The sequence below is a fragment of the Sinocyclocheilus grahami genome, unplaced genomic scaffold (assembly GCF_001515645.1).
Source record: "Sinocyclocheilus grahami isolate Dianchi unplaced genomic scaffold, SAMN03320097.WGS_v1.1 scaffold1053.1, whole genome shotgun sequence".
Lineage (NCBI taxonomy): Eukaryota > Metazoa > Chordata > Actinopteri > Cypriniformes > Cyprinidae > Sinocyclocheilus > Sinocyclocheilus grahami.
Window position 1 is genome coordinate 146000 of NW_015506232.1, and position 23940 is coordinate 169939.

Consider the following 23940-nt stretch of genomic DNA (forward strand, 5'->3'; position numbering starts at 1 on the left):
TGTTCTTGCAGTAATTATATTCCTTAACTAATGAATAGTTCACCCAAAAACAAAAAGAAAATGCTGTTAATTTACTCTCAGGCCATCCACGATGTCGCTCACTGTTTTTCTTCTGTAGAATAGTTTAGAAGATTTTTAGCTGAAACCATGCTTCTTGGTGATTCATGAAATGCAAGTCAATGGCTTCCGGCACTTTGAGATTAAACGATGCATATACAGGCATCACAATATTAATACCTGATTATATATTGAGGTCTTGTTATAGATATAATGAGTGATGTTCAATAACATGCACTATTTAGAATTGTTTTTTTCCTCATTATTAACTGGAGAGTCACATTTGGTTACTACTTTATAGAGATGCCAACAAATGCCGGTCTGCTCATCACAAAAATGTACTGTACAAATCCACACAATTTCATCTTTATTGTTCCACTGAAACAAACAATTACATCATAAGACTTTGAAAACACATGAGAGTGAACTATTCCTTTAACTGAACTCAAGTGAACTAAAGTTACCTAAAATCACCTTTCCCGAAACTGCACACGTAAGCTTTGCTCAAATTGCTGCAAATGACAGAATAAATGACAAACATTTGCATAAATAGCTTATCTTTTAATTACAGACTTGAGGGTCTTGAATCATGCCCTGAAATTATGCTTTTGTGCGAGAAGCCTCTTTTCTTTGATTGGAAATGGCATACCGATAATATAATAATAGAAACGCTTACATGCAAATCATTTATGCATCAAGATATCATTGCAGTTTTCGTCTTAAAAGGGCCCTTCTGTTTGATGAGCAGACCTCATTTCCAGTCCATCCCAAATCCAGCCAGTGATGAGTCACATTCACAAATGGATCATTTCTTTGGTTCCCACAGAAACTGTGATGTCATTGAAGAGAGTGTGGCCTGTTTGATGCAACCGAGTTAATAAGATTGGATGAAGCACTGCAAAGAAACTAACTTTATTAACCAACACTTGCTTTTTGATGTCACAAATTGTTCTTGTTCTGGGAGCTTTCATTCACCTTCATAACATTCGCTGCTTTTGTTCCTTACCGAGAAATCACTCATGGCTTTATTACTTTTATCTGTGCGCCTAAAAATGACTGCATGGCTTGTTATAACATTCAAAACCACGGAAGCTTCATTCATTTCTTTTGTGGTGTCCTTATGCAGGTTTCATTGTGTTTTTGTCCTTCTCTTCCGTCTCTTACTGGCCCCTGGGGGCCGATGTCCTCTTTAACAGAGCAGCTTTTGCTCAAACAATAATAACTTCCATCTGCAATCATAAAACATCTTAATCACAAAGTATTGTTTAGACCCCTTGCCAACAGCAGTCTAGCCGTTTTCTGTACACAAGGAAATGTCACTGCTGGGATGTGAGTAGTGGTTGCTAAGCATCGATGAGTGCCATTTAAAGATGCTATTGCAATCGAAAGTGCATTCACAATGAATAATGTATTTAGAATTGTGCCAAGAGAATGCATATGGCTGTCCTTCCTACAAACAGTATAATTACCTCCTTTGTCATTCTGAATTCATCACTATATGGAATGACTTCAATGCAAAGTATTGAGAAGCAGGAATGGAACGGATTCCAAATCCTCGGATCTCGCCCACTCGCTCACAATTTACATGTATTTTCTGTGCCGATGTGGAAGATGTTGTCTGAACTGCTCTGTGTCTTTTATTCTAATCATCAGAATAAGAGCTGGCGGAGATGCATCCCATTTAATGCAAATCTTCATTCTCTGTGTGCCACCGTGCACTATTCGCTATCACATCCCCTTTTAGATTTAGAGAGGGAGATATACTGTAGTATCTGAGATACAGTGCAGGGATTGCTTGTTTTTTCAACAGTATCCCAGATTGACCTAGTGTATAATACAAGATGGCATGCATTAATGAATGCTAGATCATTTTTACAGTTAGCTAGAAAAGCCATTGTCAGGCCAAATGTCAGGTAGCACCAAAGATGACACATCATTGTTAGAATAACTATGCTTTTTTCAGTCATTTTAAATGCACATTTATTTAGCCAGTGAGTAATGCATTTGAGTACGTCTACCAGGGCTTATGTACTGTATATTTAATTAAGATTTTTTTGAATAGAAATTATTACTTTTGAGCTTAAAATGAATGCAATGCTTTACTTGAAAATTTGGAAGAACAGGCTCCTCACTTTTTTTCCCAACGTATTACATCTTTAATCCAGGTTTGTTAGAAAAGCTACATTTCTGCAAAATGTCCACACTAAATAGTACTATAAGGTTAATGCTCTATCGTGATTGAAAATAACGTACCATCCACCTTTAACCTAACCGATTGTGTTAACAACGCACTGGCTGAAAGAACCATGTCATTTTTCAGCTGTCCGTGTCTTTGAGCTGTTTTATAATGACTCATATTTAATGAGACTCATAAGTGCAATGCTGTACCGGGTGCACAACAGAGCAAGTTTACTATGTCAGAAAAGCAAAACATATGGAGCTGAATATGTGATTACAAATCAAGTTTACAAATCATGCACTAGTAAAAGTGTTTTGAGCTCATAACATAGTGTTGTGCAAGGAACTGCAAAAATATGTCTATTAATTGATATTCTGCCCTGTAATCATAATTGATGTGAAAAATAATACAATTTGTTGGTGTTTTACTGCCATTAGTGCTTATTCCAGCTTGGAAAGGTAGAAGCATGTTTTTCCAATGAGCCTGTGTTGCACATTTTACAATGCAGATCATAATATTTTCATAAGAATTGTAATGTTTTCTACTGTGGAGGCTTAAATTTAGCCATGTTCATCGTGTGACTGTTACTTTAGTAGACCAACAGTACAATATTCTAGTCAAATTATTTTGATTAATTTCACATTGTTGATGGTTGAAAGAGTCCCGCTAACTTTCAAAATATAGACAAAAACGACTGCAACATTCTTCAAAATATATTTTGTGTTCTGCAGAAGAAAGTAAGTCACACAGGTTTGGAAGAACATGTATAATACAATTATAAAATAAAATAATACCTACCAATTCTGTGAACACCACAGGCTTTCCTTAGAGGTTGAGTGGCAGGGCCACGCAAACTATATCATACCCAAAAACCCTGGACCTTAGGCAAAAATAACATGTCTGATGTGATTCCTTCAAGGCTGTTGTGGAAAGCCCAGGAGTTTTTATTTGCTGAATCACTGGGATGCTGCTCTTGAAGGTCAGTGAATCCTGGGTCAGCGCAAGAGTCACTAGAAACCGTCGGCTGTATTTCGGGAAAGGCTAACTTTCAGTTCAGTGGTTTCAAGGTGAGACATCCCCCTGAACCGAGCTCTGGGCCTCTGGGCTGTAGGTGAGAAAAGGCTTAAATGGAGAACACAGTGTGAATGGAGCATCGTGGGAAATCGTGCACCCTCACGACAACTCGTTAGTTTCCCAGGGACCATCACAGCTGACGTAAGATTAACGTGTTTTTCAAGATCAATTTGAAACCTATATGTTAATTTCAGACTGATGATTAATTTCAAGCAAGCAATTGGAAATGAATATAAATCAATCCTTGGATGCAAAAGAAGAGGCCTCTGTGCATTTGGTTTCAGTAAACAAACCACCAAGCTCAACAGGGATCTAATTGAATCTAGGCACTTTTCCAGAAATCCCCTCACCACGGCTGGCTTATTTTGGCTCAGAGTTGGCCTGAAAAGCGTTGCGTATGGGCCATGCTAATGAGCCACTCTTTTTATTGAAACTTTATTTCACTTTTGAGTACTAAATAACCAGTAAACAAGCCGAAAGACAGAATGTAAAGTAAAATCATCTGCAGTCATACACCGTGACTCTAGTTAAAACAGCTGTATCTAATATTGTCTATCTAAACTATTTTCACAGCTAGTAAATTTCATTAACAATTATAAAGAAATGGCAAGTAACACATTGAATTAAACTTATGCAGACATTTCCTGTTTGGAGAAAAAGGACTGAAACTATTCATTGCAGATCATAAAGCTGCATTATAAATAATTATTATCCATACGTCCATAAAGCATGATGTTTTAATGCGACATTGTACATCAATATCTATAGAAGAGCTCTTTTCAGTCACTACAAATTTTCCTCATGATGATTATTATTTTTTATTTGTATTTCACTGAAACAGTATGAAAAATACAACATATACTGTGCATTTGTGATTTAGTTTGCCATATATTCCATGAATAATTCCCTGAATGCAGTAAGAATCTCTGGTTTTCTATCAAATCCTCACATCTCTTTCCAGGTTTGTTTTCACGTGGATGCTTTGAAATGCAATTGTCTTTCACTTCTGATCCCTATTAGCAGTCTGAATGTTTCTAAAGCAGGGAAACACAATGATTGTTATCTGTCAAAATGACGGAAATCAGTGAAATATCACACAATGTTAATGTTTATAAACATATTTGATTAAGGTAGCATATGTTACATAATGCAGACATACTGTATATTACAGTGATATTTAACACATCTGCTGCGGAAGTGGTTTGGGGTTCTTAATAACTAGTTTTTACACTGTTATATTTCATTTTAACAATCAATGGTTGAAGCGTGAGTAGAATAATGAAACCTCACTGTACCCAGTTTTTGAAAAAAAACGTTTTATTATTATGATCATGCAGAACATCATTTGCTGATTGTTGAAGCTACGCCCATAATTTGTGCAAAGCGTCATAGATTTTCTTGTCATATGTACTCCAAAAACCCTAAATAAATTTTACATGGTATGTGATTTTTCCATTAAGAAGACATGAAGATGTCTCAGTCACATTCACATGCCTCTTACAAAAACTATAGCGAGTGGCGTATAAATCACATACGTCCAGCTCCACTAATGCTTTCACCGTGTCCTTCAGCATCAAAACATAGGGCTTGCAGACACTCATTAGGTCTGTTATTTTCTTGATTGTATCCTGCCCGCTCACCACTTCCTCTCGACTACTATTCACAGCCCACCCGGCCCTTCAAGTGCTGGGACGAGAGCCTCTTGTGTGTCCATGGCATGGTCAGTCATTTCATTTTCTTCTCGCTCTGCACATGTTATTCCTCGGCGCACGCTCGATTCCTGATGATGAGAGGACACTGAAAACCACTAAGAGCTATTTAAGTCCCCTTCAGAGAAAATCGTCCATAAGGAGATCTCTCTACGATCAGAAACTTGTTTATATCTGCTGGTAACTGCATGATAAAACAAGATAATGACTTATAATATTACACCATGCAAAGACAACCCTGCTCTTGTCTTAGTGCTTCTAAACATTAGACTGTGAAAACATGTTTGTAGCCCAATGACAGCTGCATCACAAAAAACTAACATCAACAACAGCAGATATATAACGTTTAATATAAAGTGGAGTCAGAAAGATTGCAATTATGAGAACAAAAACATGAATGACTGAGCAAAGTCGCATGCAATAGTGGGAAGATTTCATATTTTACATGAGAAGCGGAGTTGTGACAGTTATATAGCTATATAGAGATATATAGATATTTCATAACATATTTACAATCTACAGACAATGAATGAAAAACAAGTCTGTAGTGAATTATAATGTATGTTTTTTTAAGTTATTTTAATTTTGCATGCTGTATTTCTTTCAAAATGCGTGATTCAGAATTCGTATATGCCAAAAAAAAATTTCTTTAAAAATAATGAAGGAGTCGAAACAGTTAGGGTAAACGCATCAGCAAAAACAACAACAACAGAGAAAAGGCAAAAGAGTAATCCAGATTAACAGGCAAAGGTCAGGGCAGGCAGCAAATGATCAAAAACAAGGAAATAGTCCAGGATCAAAAAACACGATAACATGGAAACGCAGAAGGCAGGACAACGGGAGGCTAAACATTCAATTACCAGCGATGCGATGGTGTGTGTGTGTGTGTGTGTATCATTCTTATAGTGGGAGACTGATGAGAGACAGGTGATTGCAATTGATGATGTGTCCAAGCAAAGGATTATGGGAAATGTAGTCCGGGGTGAGTGGTAAAGGAGTTTTGACTCCTAAAATCTTGTAGTGTCGTGGACAAGAAACATGTCAGACTACACGTCGCTTCCCGACCATTCATCGCGTGCCGTCTTTAACGACTTTCTGTCATGAGGTCGTGAAGCATCGCAGACGCGGAACCGGTTGTTGTCCACTAAGACACACTACACGAGCTGAAACGAGGGAATATTACGTCCCGACGCCCATTGTCCTTTACGAATCCCCACGACACCCTACGTCAAGCAAATCGTGGCAAAATCGGGCTAAAATCGTGTAGTCTGAACCGGGCATTACTGTGATTATCTCTTCAGCGCACAGCGTGAGCAGTACAAACAACAATGCAGAATATTAATAACTATGACTGGGACTGTCATATACATAACATTATAATGAGAACGTCTCGGTTACGTATGTAACCCTCGTTCCCTGAAGGAGGGAACGGAGCAAAAGGAGTTCATTCAGAGCCATCTGCATTCGGGGTATTTTGTGCAGATAGCCCATAAATCGTAATATTAACGTTATGTTGCATAAATAATGAAGCGTATTCTATATGAGATAAATTATGAGTTAAATCCCATTGATTAAAAACCTGCTATCAAATGCTTTACTTTACTGGTCATCTTCAGCGCGCGCAGCTCAAACCAGAAATGCAGAATATTAACATAACTACTGTCATATACTGTACATAATGAGAGCACTGTTGTAAAAAAATTTTTTGTGAATTCTTAGGGTTTCGCTGTCGTTTAACGTTAACTAGCCTATCTTTTAATCAAAACATAAAACATAATTTTTGTATCTGCGAGACGTCCGTTACACATTTCCCTGTGTGTTAATGTCAGTAACTATGACTGTCGAATGTCTGACTTGTCTCTTGGTAACGTGTTTTGCGCCGCCCTCAAAACATATGGTTCGACTATCAGTCGACTATCGGCAAGATTCGAAAATTCCGATTTGACTGCGTAAATCCTTAGTCAGGGACACCCCTAATATATATATATATAATAGGAAAAAAATGTGTTGTCTCTAACATGTAAGCATAGCACATTTGAATGAAATTGTTTATTTATTTATTTAGTTTGCCAATTTCAACTGATTTACATCAGTTTTCGCCTAATATACCAAATAGTTTGTTTGAATGCGTGTCCTTTTGACTTCAAGAACAGTAGATTTAGCATTTTCTCCTACCTATTAAACACTGACAAGCTTAACTGTTTTGCTATCCTAACAATACATAAATTTGGTTGTGGTTGGATTTAGTTATTTGCATTTTGCATTGTTTTTTCCTACCGTCTACGACCTAGAGCAGAATCACATCGGAACTGACCTGTGATACAGCAGTTGTGAACCGCTGATGTACTCTACATTTAAATATATTCAGTATTTCAAGAATTAGCTTTATTCGCCAGGTGTGCAAACACACGAGGAATTTGTTGTGGTTTTTTTAAGATGCTCCTGGTACATACATACATACATACACATCTGACATGAGAACAGAAAAACAAAACAAACAAAAAAACATTTAAATAGTCAAACTTAACAATAAATAATGTGTATGAATCCGGAACAGTAGATTTAAGTTAATTCTTTCCAAGTTGATTCTTTCCAATGAACATGACCCTCATAAGCAAAAGACACCGGGCAGGTTGTCGGCCTCTAAAATGACTGGCAGGTCAGACCTGAGGGCCGCTTGAAACGCTCGGGCCGACTGGAGACACACGTATCAGGTGTTCAGCTGTGTTTGATATTCTCAGCTTTCCCTCAGAAATCCTCTTGTCTTTTCTACTGCAGCAATGGGAAGCCAGAGCCCTCGCTAAAGTTTAATGAACGAACAAGGCAACACGCGTATCACCTTGAGCTGTGCCACTCTCATTCTGGCGTCAAATGGCTGTCGAGCCAGCAAGGAAAGGCATATCAAAGAGCCCAGAGACGCTCAAGCCCTCAGCTGATCTCAGAACAGCTATATGAGATCTACAACAGCAGGCAGGAGGAACTGTCGTCCTCAAAATTAAAATGCAATCATTGACCCAGGGAAGTCATGAACTCAGAACTGAGTCTAAAGAGAAGCAACTTTTTAGAATATTTTTTTATGTATTGTTTTGTATAAAAATTCCAAAACAAGCTGTGCCAAAACTTGATCAAAAATACAATAAAAAAATGAAAAATTGCTAAATATTATTATAGTCTAAAATATATGTTATATATGTGATATCTGTTAAAATATAATTTATTTCTGTGATCAAAGCTGTATTTTCAGCATCATTACTCCAGTCTTCAGTGTCACATGATCTTCAGAAATCAGTATAATATGCTGATCTGCTGCTCGAGAAACATTTCTGATTATTATCAATGTTGAAAACAGTCGTGCTGCACAATATGTTTTGTGGAAACCGTGATATTATATATATACTGTATATATATATACAGTGGGTACGGAAAAGTATTCAGACCCCCTTACATTTTTCACTCTTTGTTATATTGCAGCCATTTGCTAAAATCATTTAAGTTATTTTTTTTCCCTCATTAATGTACACACAGCACGCACTAAGACAAGAGCAGGGATTACAAGTATATATTTGTATTGTAATTGTTCATGATCAATAACATGCATTATTTAGATTTTCTTTTCCTTCTTTCATTACTAATTGGAACGTCACATCTGGTAACTAATTTATAGAGATTAATTTTTTTTTTGTAATATTATAAATGCATTTACTGACACTTTTGAGCAATTTGATGCATCTTTGCTGAATAGAAATATGAATTTCTTAAAATAAAACATTGTATATACTATATTGTGTGGATATAGTTGTTGCCATTTTGCACTTGAGTCAGAAGCCTATCCTTGCCTCACTGGTTTATATTTCTTTAAACCAATCTGGATTTAAATTGCAAGTGTCTCTTCCCATCCTGAACTGCATATGAAGTGATTGTAAAGGCATAGTGTCTGTGTGTGTGTGTGTGTGTGTGTGTGTGTGTGTGTTTAAGCCCATTGATTTAAGAACGTCTGATTAAGCCTCATCAGCCACATCAACGAAATGAACAACACAACAGCATTATATAATCAAGTGCAGCGCGATCTGACTTATCCACTAATCAAGACGTCAGATGGCATTCAGATTCTTTCCTCAGTCAAATGTGTAGCTTGTTTACTGCCATTTTTACGTGTTATTCCATAATAGGGGTCAAGATAACTGTAATATGTTGTATATAAAGCATGCTTTAGATATAATGAAGAACATCTTTACTGATTATGTACCGCCAAACAGCAGGGTATAAAAACTGTGGGTCTAAGCACTTAGAAAAGCTGCAGTTAGTCTCCTTTAGGTCTCTGTTAAGTCAAAATCCAATTGTTTTGGCTTGGTAATTTAATGAAACTTGATCAGTCATATTGGAAATCCTTTCAGAAGTCCTTTGGCTAAATTGTATCAATGTTTCATCAGAATCACTGCAGTAATTGGGATTCCTTTGAGGACAGATGATATTTCATATAAAGTGTTATAAAGCATATAAACGTCTCGAGGGATAAATTACATTTAGTGGCCCATTAGGTGGCCGTCATTCCTCTGACCTAAAGAAAGGTGCTGACCTATTAGCAAAGCCAAATCTCCCATTACTTTACCCAAATATGTCATGTGTGCTTAAAGTGGTTTTTGAGCTCTGGTTTAAGTAGATGATATTGGAGTGTTTTAGCATGTTAGGAAATTGGCTTGCAAAAATATTTGTGTAAATCAGAAAATCAGTGTCAACCACTTCTAGACTGATGTCATGAATCAGTAAAATCTCATCAAAGCTGAATGCTGGTTTTGACTCATTGGCTGATCAATGTATTTTAGTGAAAGGATTTAACTTTCATCAGATAATTAGTAGTCCCATTTTGTTTTTGTTTTTTACCAGATTTTTTTTTGAAAATGAAAATGAAAACCATTAAAAAAAAAAAGTTTACTAAAATATAATAATTCATATTTTTTAGCGAGTTACCAAGGCAACATTTCTCATTTTCAAATCATTGAGTAAATTACTCGTTCAAGTCTGCCAATGAAAATGCATTTTTGAACTAATTGGTTGAGTGCACAATTCAACGACTCATTCAAATTGTGTTTCATTGTAAAAAGCATATAAACATATCTTATATTGTGTCGACATTATAATAGACATGACTTTTATGGCTTCATTACCCATTTAACAAATAATCTCCAGCTTTTCTATTAACTTTTTTTTCTATTAATATTTACCACACTTTACAACAACTTCTACAACTGCTTCTGGCTTCGGTTCAAACTCCAAGAGTCACACTGACTCCAGGCCGTGTTCATGTGTTGTGCTGGAATCAACAGCAATTACAGCTATCTCCCGATAACACTTCCGTTCAGCTCATTGTGTTATCTTTGTCTCAGTCATGGGCGGTTTTGCCGAGGAAGATAGCACCAGTGATTTATCTTGTAATTGATTGATCTGCAAATTGCATGGGTGGAACTAGATAACTGAACACTGAACTGTTCGTTTGACTCAGAAAGTGTTCGTAGCAGACAGGTGTCTGGCAAAAGCAACACCTCAATGGAATTTTATCAGTGTTTTTCAGGTTGTTGGCCTTTTTACAGTGTCATTCAGGCAACCTTGATTAATGAGGCTGTGCAGTGGCTTTGTGTGCAGTCTTATTAAAACATTTGCCTCCCAGCTATGTTATCACTGCCCCTCATATTACTGATTCAATTAAATACATTGTTCAACATGAAACATTAGACAGTCAAGTGAACTGTATAAGATCAAGAGCGTGTTTGATAACTCGGGCTCAACTGGTGGTCGCCCAAATCGTCCAAAGCATGAACATTTCACTTTTTCCTCATTTTGAGGCGGCCGTGAGTAATGTCACCTCAGAGCCACAGGCATCATGTACCCAGGTTAAAGAAATAAAATCCCATGTGTCACAGTCATCCAAAAATGACGTCACACTAACACAATTTTTTTAACAACCACTTCCACATGAAACTAGAAGTGTTTTGCAGCTTCTCAAGCAACTGAATCCATACAATTACTTAAAGCAAACCAGCTGATATTTAAATGCAGCAGATTTGAAAGTAACAGATGATTTGAAATCTATTGTGTTTCACTCTATCCACCATGCACAGGTTTTCCTGTTCTGTTGGTTTAGTGTCCAAATAAATGAACCAGTCACGGTTCATTGGAAATTAAAAATTAAATTCAAATTAAATTTCCATTTATTTAGCGTGCATGGAAATGAACACATGGAGTTTGCCTGTGAACCTCGAGACTAATTTCTTGTCTGAAAAATGCACCAGCTCATTTGAGAAAAGAAAATGCAATGGCTTGCTCTCACATCCGTAAAAATTGCAGGCAATAGCTTTTCTGATGAGCCACGCAAGAGAACCACACTCAAGGACCTAAAAGTGATTTGATTTTCACAGTGTAATGATGAACAAGAATTAAAAGTAATAGACTGACCCTTTTTTTTTACCATAATGACACACTTAAGAAGAACTTAAAAGGTGGAAAGAGGAAACACAGAGGTGAGAAGAAAATAAAAGCAGCAAAAGACAGGAGGGTTTGAAATAAATAAAGTGGACTAGTCAAAGACTAAATAAAAAAATGTCCTGGCAGTTAAGCGTGCAGACATGATAATTGCTGTGATATTTATTAATGAGCTTCACAGCACATCAGTTACATGTTGTTGTGCTGACTGGATTTCACTGAAATGGATTGCAAGGATTCTGCAGTCATCTCTCTGATGAATACCTAGTGATGAAAATGGGATAAAGTGAGAAACCAAAACATAAATTAGTCATTTATAATTAATTTATTATTTAATATACATCGAATAGATCAGGTCCATTGTTATACACTTTTAATAGCAATATTAATAAAATAAAATAAAATAAAATAAAATGTATTTATTTATTTATGCTTGTTTAAAGTTTTAAGGTTGTGGTAAGTGCTGGTCTACTAAGAAAAGTTCCTGGCTTGATCCAAAGTATGTATGACCTCTGAAAATGATTTTTTTGGGTCATTTTTGTGGCTCTTAGGGGGGCTCTTAACCTCAGGATGCTTCAGGAGAACAGTTTCTGCAATTAGTGAACAGTAAGTCATTTGGATTAAAGGGTCTGTTAAATGGCAAGTAGTCCGATGCAGCTTGATGTTATAGTTACACATTTCTTACTAACGAGGCTCAAGGGGTGCGTTCAATTCTCAAAGGCCTACAGTTTGCAAAACGTAATTAATTTGTGACTAACAAGGTATGCATAAAAATGGTAGAAGATTGAGCAGATACGTAAATGAGATGTGAGTCTAAATGTTTTCAAGCTGACCTGTTTTATTGTTGTGACATTATTGGATTCGCATCAGCTGTTTCACCAGCAACATTTTTTTTTTGTCCTGGACTATTTCTCATCAAATTCTTCCAAGACCAAAATAAACAAACTATGCTATTCGCATTAATACTTTAGAAACATAAGAGAAACAACTCTTAAATTCATAATAAGTTTACATTTCCTGAGTTGTGAAAGCGTTTTCCGTGCACTCTTAAGCTATATTTCTCAGTGTGTTTGACAGTATATTGTCCCAGTTATCCTGCCAGAAAGAACAAATGTTTTTAAAACATCCACTTAAGATCATGTCATCTCGAATTGTATTCATTATTTTGCATCTTATTTGTGTTCCTCTGATTAACATCTCTTTAAAAAAAAGTGCAGATTATCTATTTTCTTACATCATGAATAAGCTAGAGCTGCAAATGTTGTTCTCTCAGAGACACATGGGCAAATGTCCAGATGTATTCCTGAGCAACTTATATCTCCATTTATTGCATTTTGCGATGCTTTGGATAAAATAAAATCAAGCGGCCAGCACAAGAATGGGAGCGAGTTCACTGTTAGCTCTAACTACTCCATTGCAGGCTCAAGAAACATCTTTCTCTATGAACATCCAAACAGGTCTATAAATAATTAAATACGTTAAATATGTTTGTTTGTCAGAAATATGCAGAAAGAAAAAGGTTCAAAATACAGGACTATAAACATGCCCCGGGACTCTTATTTTGAAATATGTATGCTGTACTATTGCCAGCGGCTCAGTCAAAAAAATGAGAGGGATTAATAAGTACTTCTCTATCAGTCTGTTGGCATGTATGCATGATATTCATCGATGGTGAACTTTGACTTTGAAATGTGCAGTACTTTTATTTAAGGAAATCAGAGCTTTTTGAATTTTAATATTCATATAGGCTGTATTATGATTCCTGCATTCCAGTCTCAAAATGTAAGACCTCTTAAAATAATAATTAAGACGTTTATTTGTGATAAATATTTATTTGTGCACGTTCTCCTAAATATATTTTCAGTTTTCAAATATCTGTTTAGTTGCAAATGCCTGTTTGCAAAAAACAAAACAAACGAGAACATTTGAAATTATATAGAATTGATAGAAAATATGTCACGTAGCGGTGTGTGCGATAATCTAGAAGGCAGAAAAAGATGAAGAAGTGTTCAATATCTTTTAAAAATCTGAACGACACGGCAAAATCCACACATAAACATATCTACAAACTGATGTTAACACCGGACAATAAACGACCAAAAGAGAGCAACTTAAACGCACAGGTAAATGAGGATGATTAACTAGGCACAGGTGAACAGAATGACACAATCAAGGGAGACAGAAACGAGGTCAAGGAACACGTGGGATGAATGAAAACAAACATAAAGTCTATGCGTGACAATATGTTATTATTACATTATATTAACCTAGATGTTTTAACAGTGCAGTTTATTGCTTATTTTCTTTGCATCAGTCAACTGGCGACTTACACAACTCATATAAGATCATCAGCCTACTGTACAATCCGTACATGCATATCATTTTCTGAAATCCTCATAAGATTAGACATTCAGTAAATGGATTATGCAAATGAGATTATGGCACAGTTAAGTCAGTGTAGTGCTGCTGGTCGTTATTGACATGACATGAAGTGCAAACTAAACTCGCAGTGTAAATCACATCCAGACATGAGAGGTTTGGACGGTCAGTCTTATGAGATGTTTAGAGCCAGTCTCACCAGCGTGAAAAATAATGCATGTTATTTGAAAATGTGCATGCAAATGTTATCCTTGAATTCTTTAACACAATACAAGAATTCATTCGAATAAATAAATCACAGAGAATTGGACATTACAACATGAGCAAGGCATTCACAACCTTGGTTAAAAAATGCTATTTAATATACATCTGGTTTAAATCATATATTTTGTCTTTATAAAAGCATCTAGGGATGTAGGTGAATTGTATATACTGGTATGCATATGATATACTGACATTTAAAATGCATTCCAATTAAAAAGTGTGTGTAAAAAAAAAAATGCAAGTAATGCCAAACATGCTGCTTTACAGAACATCGTGTTGCATGTTGGTCTAAAATGTGTCTATTCAAGCTTCTGTAGCATCCTGCATGATAAAAACATGATCTAAATGCATGCAATAGTCCTTCTGTGAAACCTTCAGAAGAAAATGGATTCGATAAATGTCAAATAGTTCATTACGGGTGACAGACCTGCACCACTGCAATGAACAAACCAATCAAATGCAAGACATTTCCATTATTTTACAATGAATATGCAAATAAGTATCATTATGCACCATCATTAATAAGTTATGTTTCTATTATGTACACTACCATTCAAAAGTTTGGGGTCAGTAAGAAGGTTAGTATTAGTAATAGTATTAGTACTCATCACGGATGCATGACAGTAAATACATTTATAATGTTACAAAAGATTACTATTTCAAATAAATGCTGTTCTTTTGAACTTTCTGTTCATCTGTGAATCCTGAAAAATAAAATAAGTGTCACGGTTTCCACAGAAATATTGTGCAGCACAACTGTGTTCAACATTGATAATAATCAGAAATGTTTGTTGAGCAGCAGATCAGCATATTATACTGATTTCTGAAGATCATGTGACACTGAAGACTGGAGGAATGATGCTGAAAATACAGCTGCGCATCACAGAAATACATTACAGTTTAACACATATTCACACAGAAAACAACTGTTTTACATTGGCGTAATATTTCACTGTTTTTACTGTATTTTTGATCAAATAAATGCAGCCTTGATGAGCAGAAGAGACTTCTTTCAAAAACATTAAAACATCTTAACAACTCCTTACTAAACATTTGAATGCTATTATATATCCTTATGACCTAAATAAATCATCTCTGCATCTAAAACTGAATTGTCGGAGACGTAAATGATAATATTTGTTTTATTATCAAAACATCACAATTAAATAATTAATAGGGGTGGATGTTGAAGAATTTAACTTCTTTGGTTTGAATTTTTCTTCAAATATGTCCATTTATTAAACAATTTTCATGCAGTTTCTTCATTGTTTTTCTTTATAAAAATGTGCTTGGGAATATATTTGTAATGTTAATAAATGTATAGCTTTTTCCCGTGCCTTTAATAACACTTTCTTTTCTTTTAAATCCCTATAATTAGGTTGGTTCATTAATGACTTCATCATCCAGGAACATCCATGTGACAATATCTTAAAGCGAAAAAAAGCACCAACGACAGATGGGTTTGATGAGTTCTGTATGGAAGCCTGTTTCTACAATGGATTAAAACAATAAATACGGTAATTGTGATTTCATTTTTCACAATTTTCACAAGTTGTTCTAACAAATACTATCTGTTAAAGTGTAATGTATTTCTGTGATGCGCAGCTGTATTTTCAGCATCATTACTCCAGTCTTCAGTGTCACATGATCTTCAGAAATCAGTATAATATGCTGATCTGCTGCTCAAGAAACATTTCTGATTATTATCAATGTTGAACACAGTTGTGCTGCATAATATTTTTTGTGGAAACTGTCATACATTTATACTTCTCACATTGCAGATTTCAAAAGGTTTATAGAGACTGAAAGATCATTTCCAAATGTCATTGTTATAAATCGACAGTAGAAATGTTTGATTGTCAAAATGTCTTCCAGAATGAAGTATGCAGTAAATAGTTGTGTGAGTCGCTGGAGCTCTGGTGTAGATCACTCTTCTGCGTTCAGTGAGCTGGAGTACCTAATCGTGTTCAGCGCATCAGGAGCATGAAGTATATGTGCTCCAACACACACACACACACACAGGTTTGTTTTTGTGAAAAGTGGGGACTCTCCATAGGCGTAATGGTTTTTATACTGTACAGACCGTATATTCTATTGCCCTACACCAACCCTACCCCTAAACCTACCCCTCACAGGAGACTTTGTGCTATTTCAGATTTTCAATACACTCCATTCTGTGTGATTTATAAGCGTTTTGAAAAGTGGGGACATGGGGTAATGTCCTGAAAAGTCACCTTCTCCTTGTAATACCTGTCATACCTTTGTCATTATACAAATTTATGTCCTCATTTGTCACAAAAACCCGTACACACTCACTCTCTCTCTCTCTCTCTCTCTCTCTCTCTCTCTCACACACACACACACACAGGTATCAGTCAGCTGCTGCAGTGTGTGCTGTTGATGCACACTCAAATCTGACACAAACTGATGCAGGTCCAAATCATCATTCATGTCTTCCCACAACTGCTTGCATCACTAGACTGCTATTTGAATTACTAAGTATAGTGTTCAAACAAATTAGCCTGTGCAATAAGAGGCAAAGACGCTCGGTGTGTGGCACACAAATTAGCATGCGTTTGCCCGGTGGCGATGCGAATGCATCATTAACATAGCGGTCTGTGGGCAATGAGCTGCACTCTAACAGACACGCTATGATTTAAAAGGCAAATGTTCTGCGACATAAATACGACAACGTCAAACTAATGCATGCGTTAGATTGTACTCTTGTGTTTACTGTACTCAGAAAATGAGCTTGCATAGTAAACTGTGTGATATGACAGTCGTCTCATTCCTCAATGATGACTGGCTTGATGTCTAATTAGTGCACAGCATGTCTGCTGCCTGTGGGGTATTTTGGGTTTGTTCTTGTTGGTTGCAAGCATCCAGAACTGGTCAGAAAGTGAGAACATCCACTTCAGGAGCGGGATTTCCAATCCGATCACAACCTTATCTGAGTGCACACCTGGCTGCTAAATGTGATCTTGTTGGGAAACTGACAATATCTGGATTCAAGTTACACGGTAAATCGAGGCATTATATACAGCATCCGGATCCTGCTCTCCAGAAAGTTTCTAAAGCTGAAATTGCAGAAATGCAGCTTAGCAGCGGCACAGAAAGCGGACGGTGTTTGTATGTATGGATGCTCCTGGTTGTTTTCCTGATGAGCGTCTGCTCTAGAGGTCATCTAATTAAGATGCAAATTAATTTGTGATCCCCTGTAAAAGCAGGGTGAGCAGTGAGCAAGGACATTAATGTGGTAATGAACAGAGGTTGTGACTCCATGTAGTGATTTCTCGCAGCTCCCTGAGGAATACAGCAGAGGTGAAGAAATACCACTGTTGCTGTTTAATTCTCCAATAGCTTTGTGGGTTACTTGACGAGGTGCTAAATGTACACATACACACAATTTACAAATAAAATATTTTATATAATATATCATTCATAAACTCCTTCATGGGATATAATAAATAATATAATGTATATATTGATTTATTTTAATGTTTTATATTTCTATATTCCTTTATACCTTTTTTTTTACCTAAACCTATTTAGTTATATATATATATATACAGTGGGTACGGAAAGTATTCAGACCCCCTTCAATTTTTCACTCTTTGTTATATTGCAGCCATTTGCTAAAATCATTTAAGTTAATTTTTTTTCCTCATTAATGTACACACAGCACACCATATTGACAGAAAAACACAGAATTGTTGACATTTTTGCAGATTTATTAAAAAAGAAAAACTGAAATATCACATGGTCCTAAGTATTCAGACTCTTTGCTCAGTATTGAGAGTGTGAGCGTGTGTGTGTGTGTGTGTGTGTGTGTGTGTGTGTGTGCTATGAGTTATAATATACTGCATATATTTTATGCGAAATATCTACTATTATTTGACATATTTATTTATTACTTTATACACATTTAAGTTCTATCTTTGGTTTATTTTCTATAATTGCTAATTATTGGCAGGTTCTGTACATTACCATTTAAAAGTCTAGAGGGAAAAAGTTCTCATCAAGTCCACATTTATGTGATAATAAATACAGTAAAAACAGGAACACAGTGAAATACTATGGCTTATAATATGATTAAAATGACTGTTTTCTAGTTTAGTAAATTTGTATATGTAATTCTGAAAATGTTTTATCATAAATGTTCAAAACAATATTTTTGTGGAAACCGTGATGCATTTTATTTTTCAGGATTCACAGATGAATAGAAAGTTCAAGAGAAAAACATTTCTTGTAACATAAATGTCTTTACTCTCACTTTTGATCAGTTTAAACAAAACACAAAACAAACTGACCCCAAACTTTTGAATTGTAGTGTATAACCAAACTGGAATCGGTATAGATATTGTGTATTATAATATATCCACGTCTCCCGCAGATGTAAATATTCCAAAGGCGTTTCTGCAAATTTCAGAAGTGTTGGTTCTTCCGCTGACCTACAGAGAAGGACTGCTGATTATCATTCATATGCATGAAACAGCTGCTCAAACAAGTCTTTTCAACCCCATGGTATGTATATTTTAATGTTACAGTCATTCAGATATTCCCAGAAGTACTAGAATAATAGTATATAGCTCATACTGTATCTACACACTGATGTGTATGGCACCGACTAAAAATAGAGTAAATCATCTTTGGAAACTAATATAAAGCTGACTGTTTTGAAGCTGCAATGTTTTATTCAAGTCCAACAAACATTGCATTAGGCAACTAGATGAGGCACTCAAGGCTTTTCCAATTTCAGCAGTCAGTCGTCTTTGTGCAAAAACAAGTAGATAGTCTATAGCGTATGAATATCTTTGCTCTGACACTCACACCGCGTTAAGATGTGAACAAACATGGAAAGGTTAATGAAGATGAAGATCTTATGTGACGCTGGCTGTTGATTTATTTATTTACTTGCTTTGTACTTTGTCTGTCTGTCAAATGGGATGCCAGTAATATTTGAAGCACAGACTGTTCTTTTAACCAGAAAGTTGGCAAAAAGGTTGAAATCCATAATTAAGGTTCATCACGCAGTCAGTTGTCCTGCATCATGTTCATCAGACACTGAATCAATGGAAGATGATGGAGAGGGTGCTGCGTTAAATTCATTAATCACTTTAATGTGTGATCCATAATTAATCGCACCAAATAAATGTGTTAAATCAGCACCAGTGATCTGAATAGACTGATACCTTTGAGCGGTCGCTGGTGAAAGATGCAGAAAGCCAGTCAAACTTTGTCCTCTTGGATCTTACAAAACCTCCTCAACCAAACAATCCTGCTACGCTGAAGAAAGTAGAAAGATACAGCGAGCGCTGTGTGAAACACAAGGAAAATCTTCCCGCGCACAGTGTCGCTTTTGTGCAATCAAAGGACTGGCAGAGAATAAGAAAATTTAATTTGTGTTTGCCGTGTGTATGCGGTTTCCATTTACGCTTTAATGTCACCCAGGAAGAGAATAAGAAGCAAATATCAGGAGGAATATGAGGCTCAGTTTTATATTTCTGTGTCACAACAACCTTGCAGTACAGCTGGAGACCCAATTAAAAACCAATCAAGAGACGATCATGAAACAACTCACTTCTCTTGCTTTCTGATGGACCGATGGAAGCTTGAGAAATTGATTTGATCAAAAATATAGTTAAAATAATGTAATATTATTCCAATGTAAATGAGCTGTTTTCTGTGTGAATATGTGTTAAACTGTACTGTATTTCTGTGATGTGCAGCTGTATTTTCAGCATCATTCCTCCAGTCTTCAGTGTCACATGATCTTCAGAAATCAGTATAATATGCTGATCTGCTGCTCAAGAAATGTTTCTGATTATTATCAATGTTGGAAACACAATATTTTTGTGGAAACTGTGATGCATTTTGTTTTAATTCAGAAGTTCAAAAGAACAGCATTTATTTGAAATATATATATTTTTTAACATTATAAATGTCTTTACTGTCACTTTTGATCTGTTATAAATAGATTTATATGTTGTTTGTGTTAATAAAGGATTTAATACATGTTTAAATTAGTTAGTCTGTATGCATAAAACAAAACATTTTTCCATTTTTCACTTTTTTATTAGCTAAAATAATATGGTATTTCATTTTAAAACAAATTAATGTGATAAAATATAACTAAATTTGAAAACTTTTTTTCCTAAAACTATGACTTTTTTACTTTGTGGGGAAAAAAAGGATATTCCCATAACATAACAAATGAGATGATTTATCTAATTTCACAATATAATTCAGTCTCCTATTTAGTTTTTATGTCATGGATGAAACTAAAGGTAAATTCCAAATACTACTAGTGGCTTCACTTGGTGGAAGACAGAAACACGCTTCTGTTTGCCTTGCTTTAAACTGAAGCTCACAGTTTCACTCTTAAACGACACTTGAATAAACTGCAGTATATCGTCTGGTTTGTTTGGAAGAAAAGCATCAGGTCACACGCAGGCCGTCGCTGCAACTTTAAAGACAGCAACCCAGATGTCATACAAGCGTATTGCTTAGAATTGTATTCCTTCAAAACACAAGCTGACTGGAGATTAGACATTGTGCTGGTGACGCACTTCATCAAACACTTCCCAAAAACAAGCCACACACACATTAAAAAATGAAAAGGGCGGACGCTGTGTTCAGTGATGGACTGGATGCAGTCACGCTCTGGAAGCAATCATCCACAACTACTGCATCCACTCCCTTTACTCTAATGACACAATCACAGGAGAATGTGGTAGGAAAGCTGCAGGCGTTTTGGACGCACGAGAGAGATTTGGCACATATTTCAGTCTCGCGTCGCCTACGTGATTTTCTCTCTATCCGTATAGTTATCCAATAAACGCAAACTGCTGACATTATGCTACGAGACGCTCAAAGTGCAGTTGAAGTTGTATTTAAAGGTCTGTTTTTAAGTCAGCGGATGCTCACGAGTTGCCCAGGCAACGGAGTCGGTGCCTCAATCTCCAATACAGACCGTAATAAGAACAAGAAAATAATAGAAAATGCATGATACGAGCCCTTTAAGGTGATGTTTTCTTGTTTCTGAGGACTGAAAGGAGGAAAAAGGCCTTTGTGTGACTCTTTGACAGTGTTGCAGCAAAAATCACTTTCCCTCCATGAATTTCTCAGAGGTTTTCATGGGAGACGTGTCAGTTAATGTAACTTTCAGTGCCAGTGCATGTCGTGACACTGTGACATGTCCTTACTCTGAGTGCCAACTGTCCAATTAGCCTCAAACGCTTTGAGTTGCTTGGACCAATGTTTCAAGGATTGGCTGGTTTGCATCATGAGCCGCTGCTGACGTCATCTTTCTCCTTTGATGGCCATGCAAAAGGACAAAATAAAAATGTTTGCAAGCAAGAGTGCATGTATTACTATTATTATTATTATTATTATTATTGTTGCTATTATTATTATTATTTTTTTTCTAGTAGCTATTTTACCAGTGACAGATGTTAAGGTTTCAGAGTTCTTTAAAGCATGAAATTGACTGAACCCAATATATATTCAAAATTTGTGGTCAGCAAGAATTGTAATACTTTAATTCATCAAGAACACATTAAAATGATCAAATCGGACAGGGAAAGGCGTTTATAATGTTACAAAATATTTATATTTCAAATAAATGCTGTTGTTTTGACATTTCTGTTCATCTGTGAATCCTGAAAAATAAAATGTATCACATTTCCTCCAAAATATTGGGCAGCACAACTGTTTCAGCATTTAATTTTATTAAATTTATTAAATTTTATTTTATTTTATTTTATTAAATTTTATTTTATTTTATTTTTTTTATTTTTATTTTTTTATTTATTTTTGCAACCGTGGTGAGCAGAAGAAACTTGCTTAATGTTCAGAAACATTAAAGCATCTTAAACATAAATAAGTAAATTAAATTAAATTAAATTAAATTAAATTAAATTAAATAAATTAAATTCCCAAAACTGTCATATTTAAAATCCCCATAAGAGTTTCATTAATGTTTTTCTAAAAATAAACAATAACGTTGTGTTTCTAGTTGCAAAAACATAATAATTGTCACGAATCCGGTCCGTGGCCTTCCGGCCGATTACCAGTAGAGGTCACTCTACCGTTACATTGACTCTCACACTACACAGACTGTTACATGTCACTCCGGACTACAGTTCCCATCATCCATTGCACTGACACAGCTGAATTCACTGATCACACAGCCGTCACTAATCACACGCTCACCTGAGAGCCATTACTCACTCTATTTAACACCCACTCAGTTCCTGTTCAGATCGCTGAGTATTGCCTTGCGCTTTCCACTCCCCTAGTGTTAGCTGCCTTACTGAGCCATTCCGTGTTTTCTGTTTTAGTCTTGTGTATTGTTCTGCATTTTCCAGTCCTCTAGTGTTAGCTGCCTTACTGAGCCATTCCGTGTTTTCTGTTTTAGTCTTGTGTATTGTTCTGCATTTTCCAGTCCTCTAGTGTTAGCTGCCTTACTGAGCCATTCCGTGTTTTCTGTTTTAGTCTTGTGTATTGTTCTGCATTTTCCAGTCCTCTAGTGTTAGCTGCCTTACTGAGCCATTCCGTGTTTTCTGTTTTAGTCTTGTGTATTGTTCTGCATTTTCCAGTCCTCTAGTGTTAGCTGCCTTACTGAGCCATTCCGTGTTTTCTGTTTTAGTCTTGTGTATTGTTCTGCATTTTCCAGTCCTCTAGTGTTAGCTGCCTTACCGAGCCTAGTGTCCCAATTGGATACTGTTCGCCCCTGCCTGGACCTTTGCCTTGTACCTGGATTATCCCTCTTGCCTTGCCATCAATATACCTGTTTGCCATTGTCTGACCTATGCCTGTTTTTGACCACGTCTCTTGCGAATAAAGCCTTGCAGATGGATCCGCACGCTTCCTGTGTTCCCTCCATTACAATAATAATAATAATAATTATTATTATTATTCTGTGCGTTGGAGTCTTTCTCTCCCATTAATTTTGAGATAAACGGGATTGTTAATATCGCTTTCTGCAGACAATATCGGCTTATAGTTCATCTCAATTAACACTAAACAGACATAATCCATCACGTTTGATGTTTTGATGGTGCTAATTTAGATTTGTATTTCTTGAATTCTGAGCCATCTCCATGACTCCTGACCTGCCTCAGCGGGTTATAAGCCCTGCTCTCCATCTAAAGTACACTTGAATGAGACACGGTATAAGAGAAATCTGTCGGGTGCGCTGCAGTCACGTCCTGAATTCCTTATGGCCAGCGCTGCATTGAGCGATGCAGAATATTTCGCTTTATTGGCCAAATATCATGAAATCATCACCTCCAAGGTCACCCGAGAGAAAAGCTGGTTTCTCTATTCTAATCTCACTCCACCAATAGCAATGAAGGAGTCTATGAATATTCTGAGCGTGTATGGAAGTGTGTGTGTGTGTGTGTGTGTGTGTGTGTGTTCCAGGAGCCGATGATAGTTCCAGCGTGCCGAAGGGGAACAAATGATGATTTCACCTTTTTCTGAGGATGAAGTGAGCAGCACTCTGATCAGATAAAAGACAGAACATCCGGCAGCGGCACTGAGGGATAAGTGACATTAAACGGGAAAGTTTAGGTCACTGGAGGCCAGGAGGATGAATGGAAGGAAATAGGGATGGATGGACGGATGAATAGATGGACGGGGAGATTAAGCTCTGAGCTCAGTTTGATAGCAGTCTATGATCGGCCATGCTCAGCAAGAGCAGCTCTGTAATACCTGCATTTCCATTCATCTACTGTAGTGACTGTCCTGAGCTGTGACGTCAAAGGAGAAATATACATGCATTTCACTCTTTAAAGA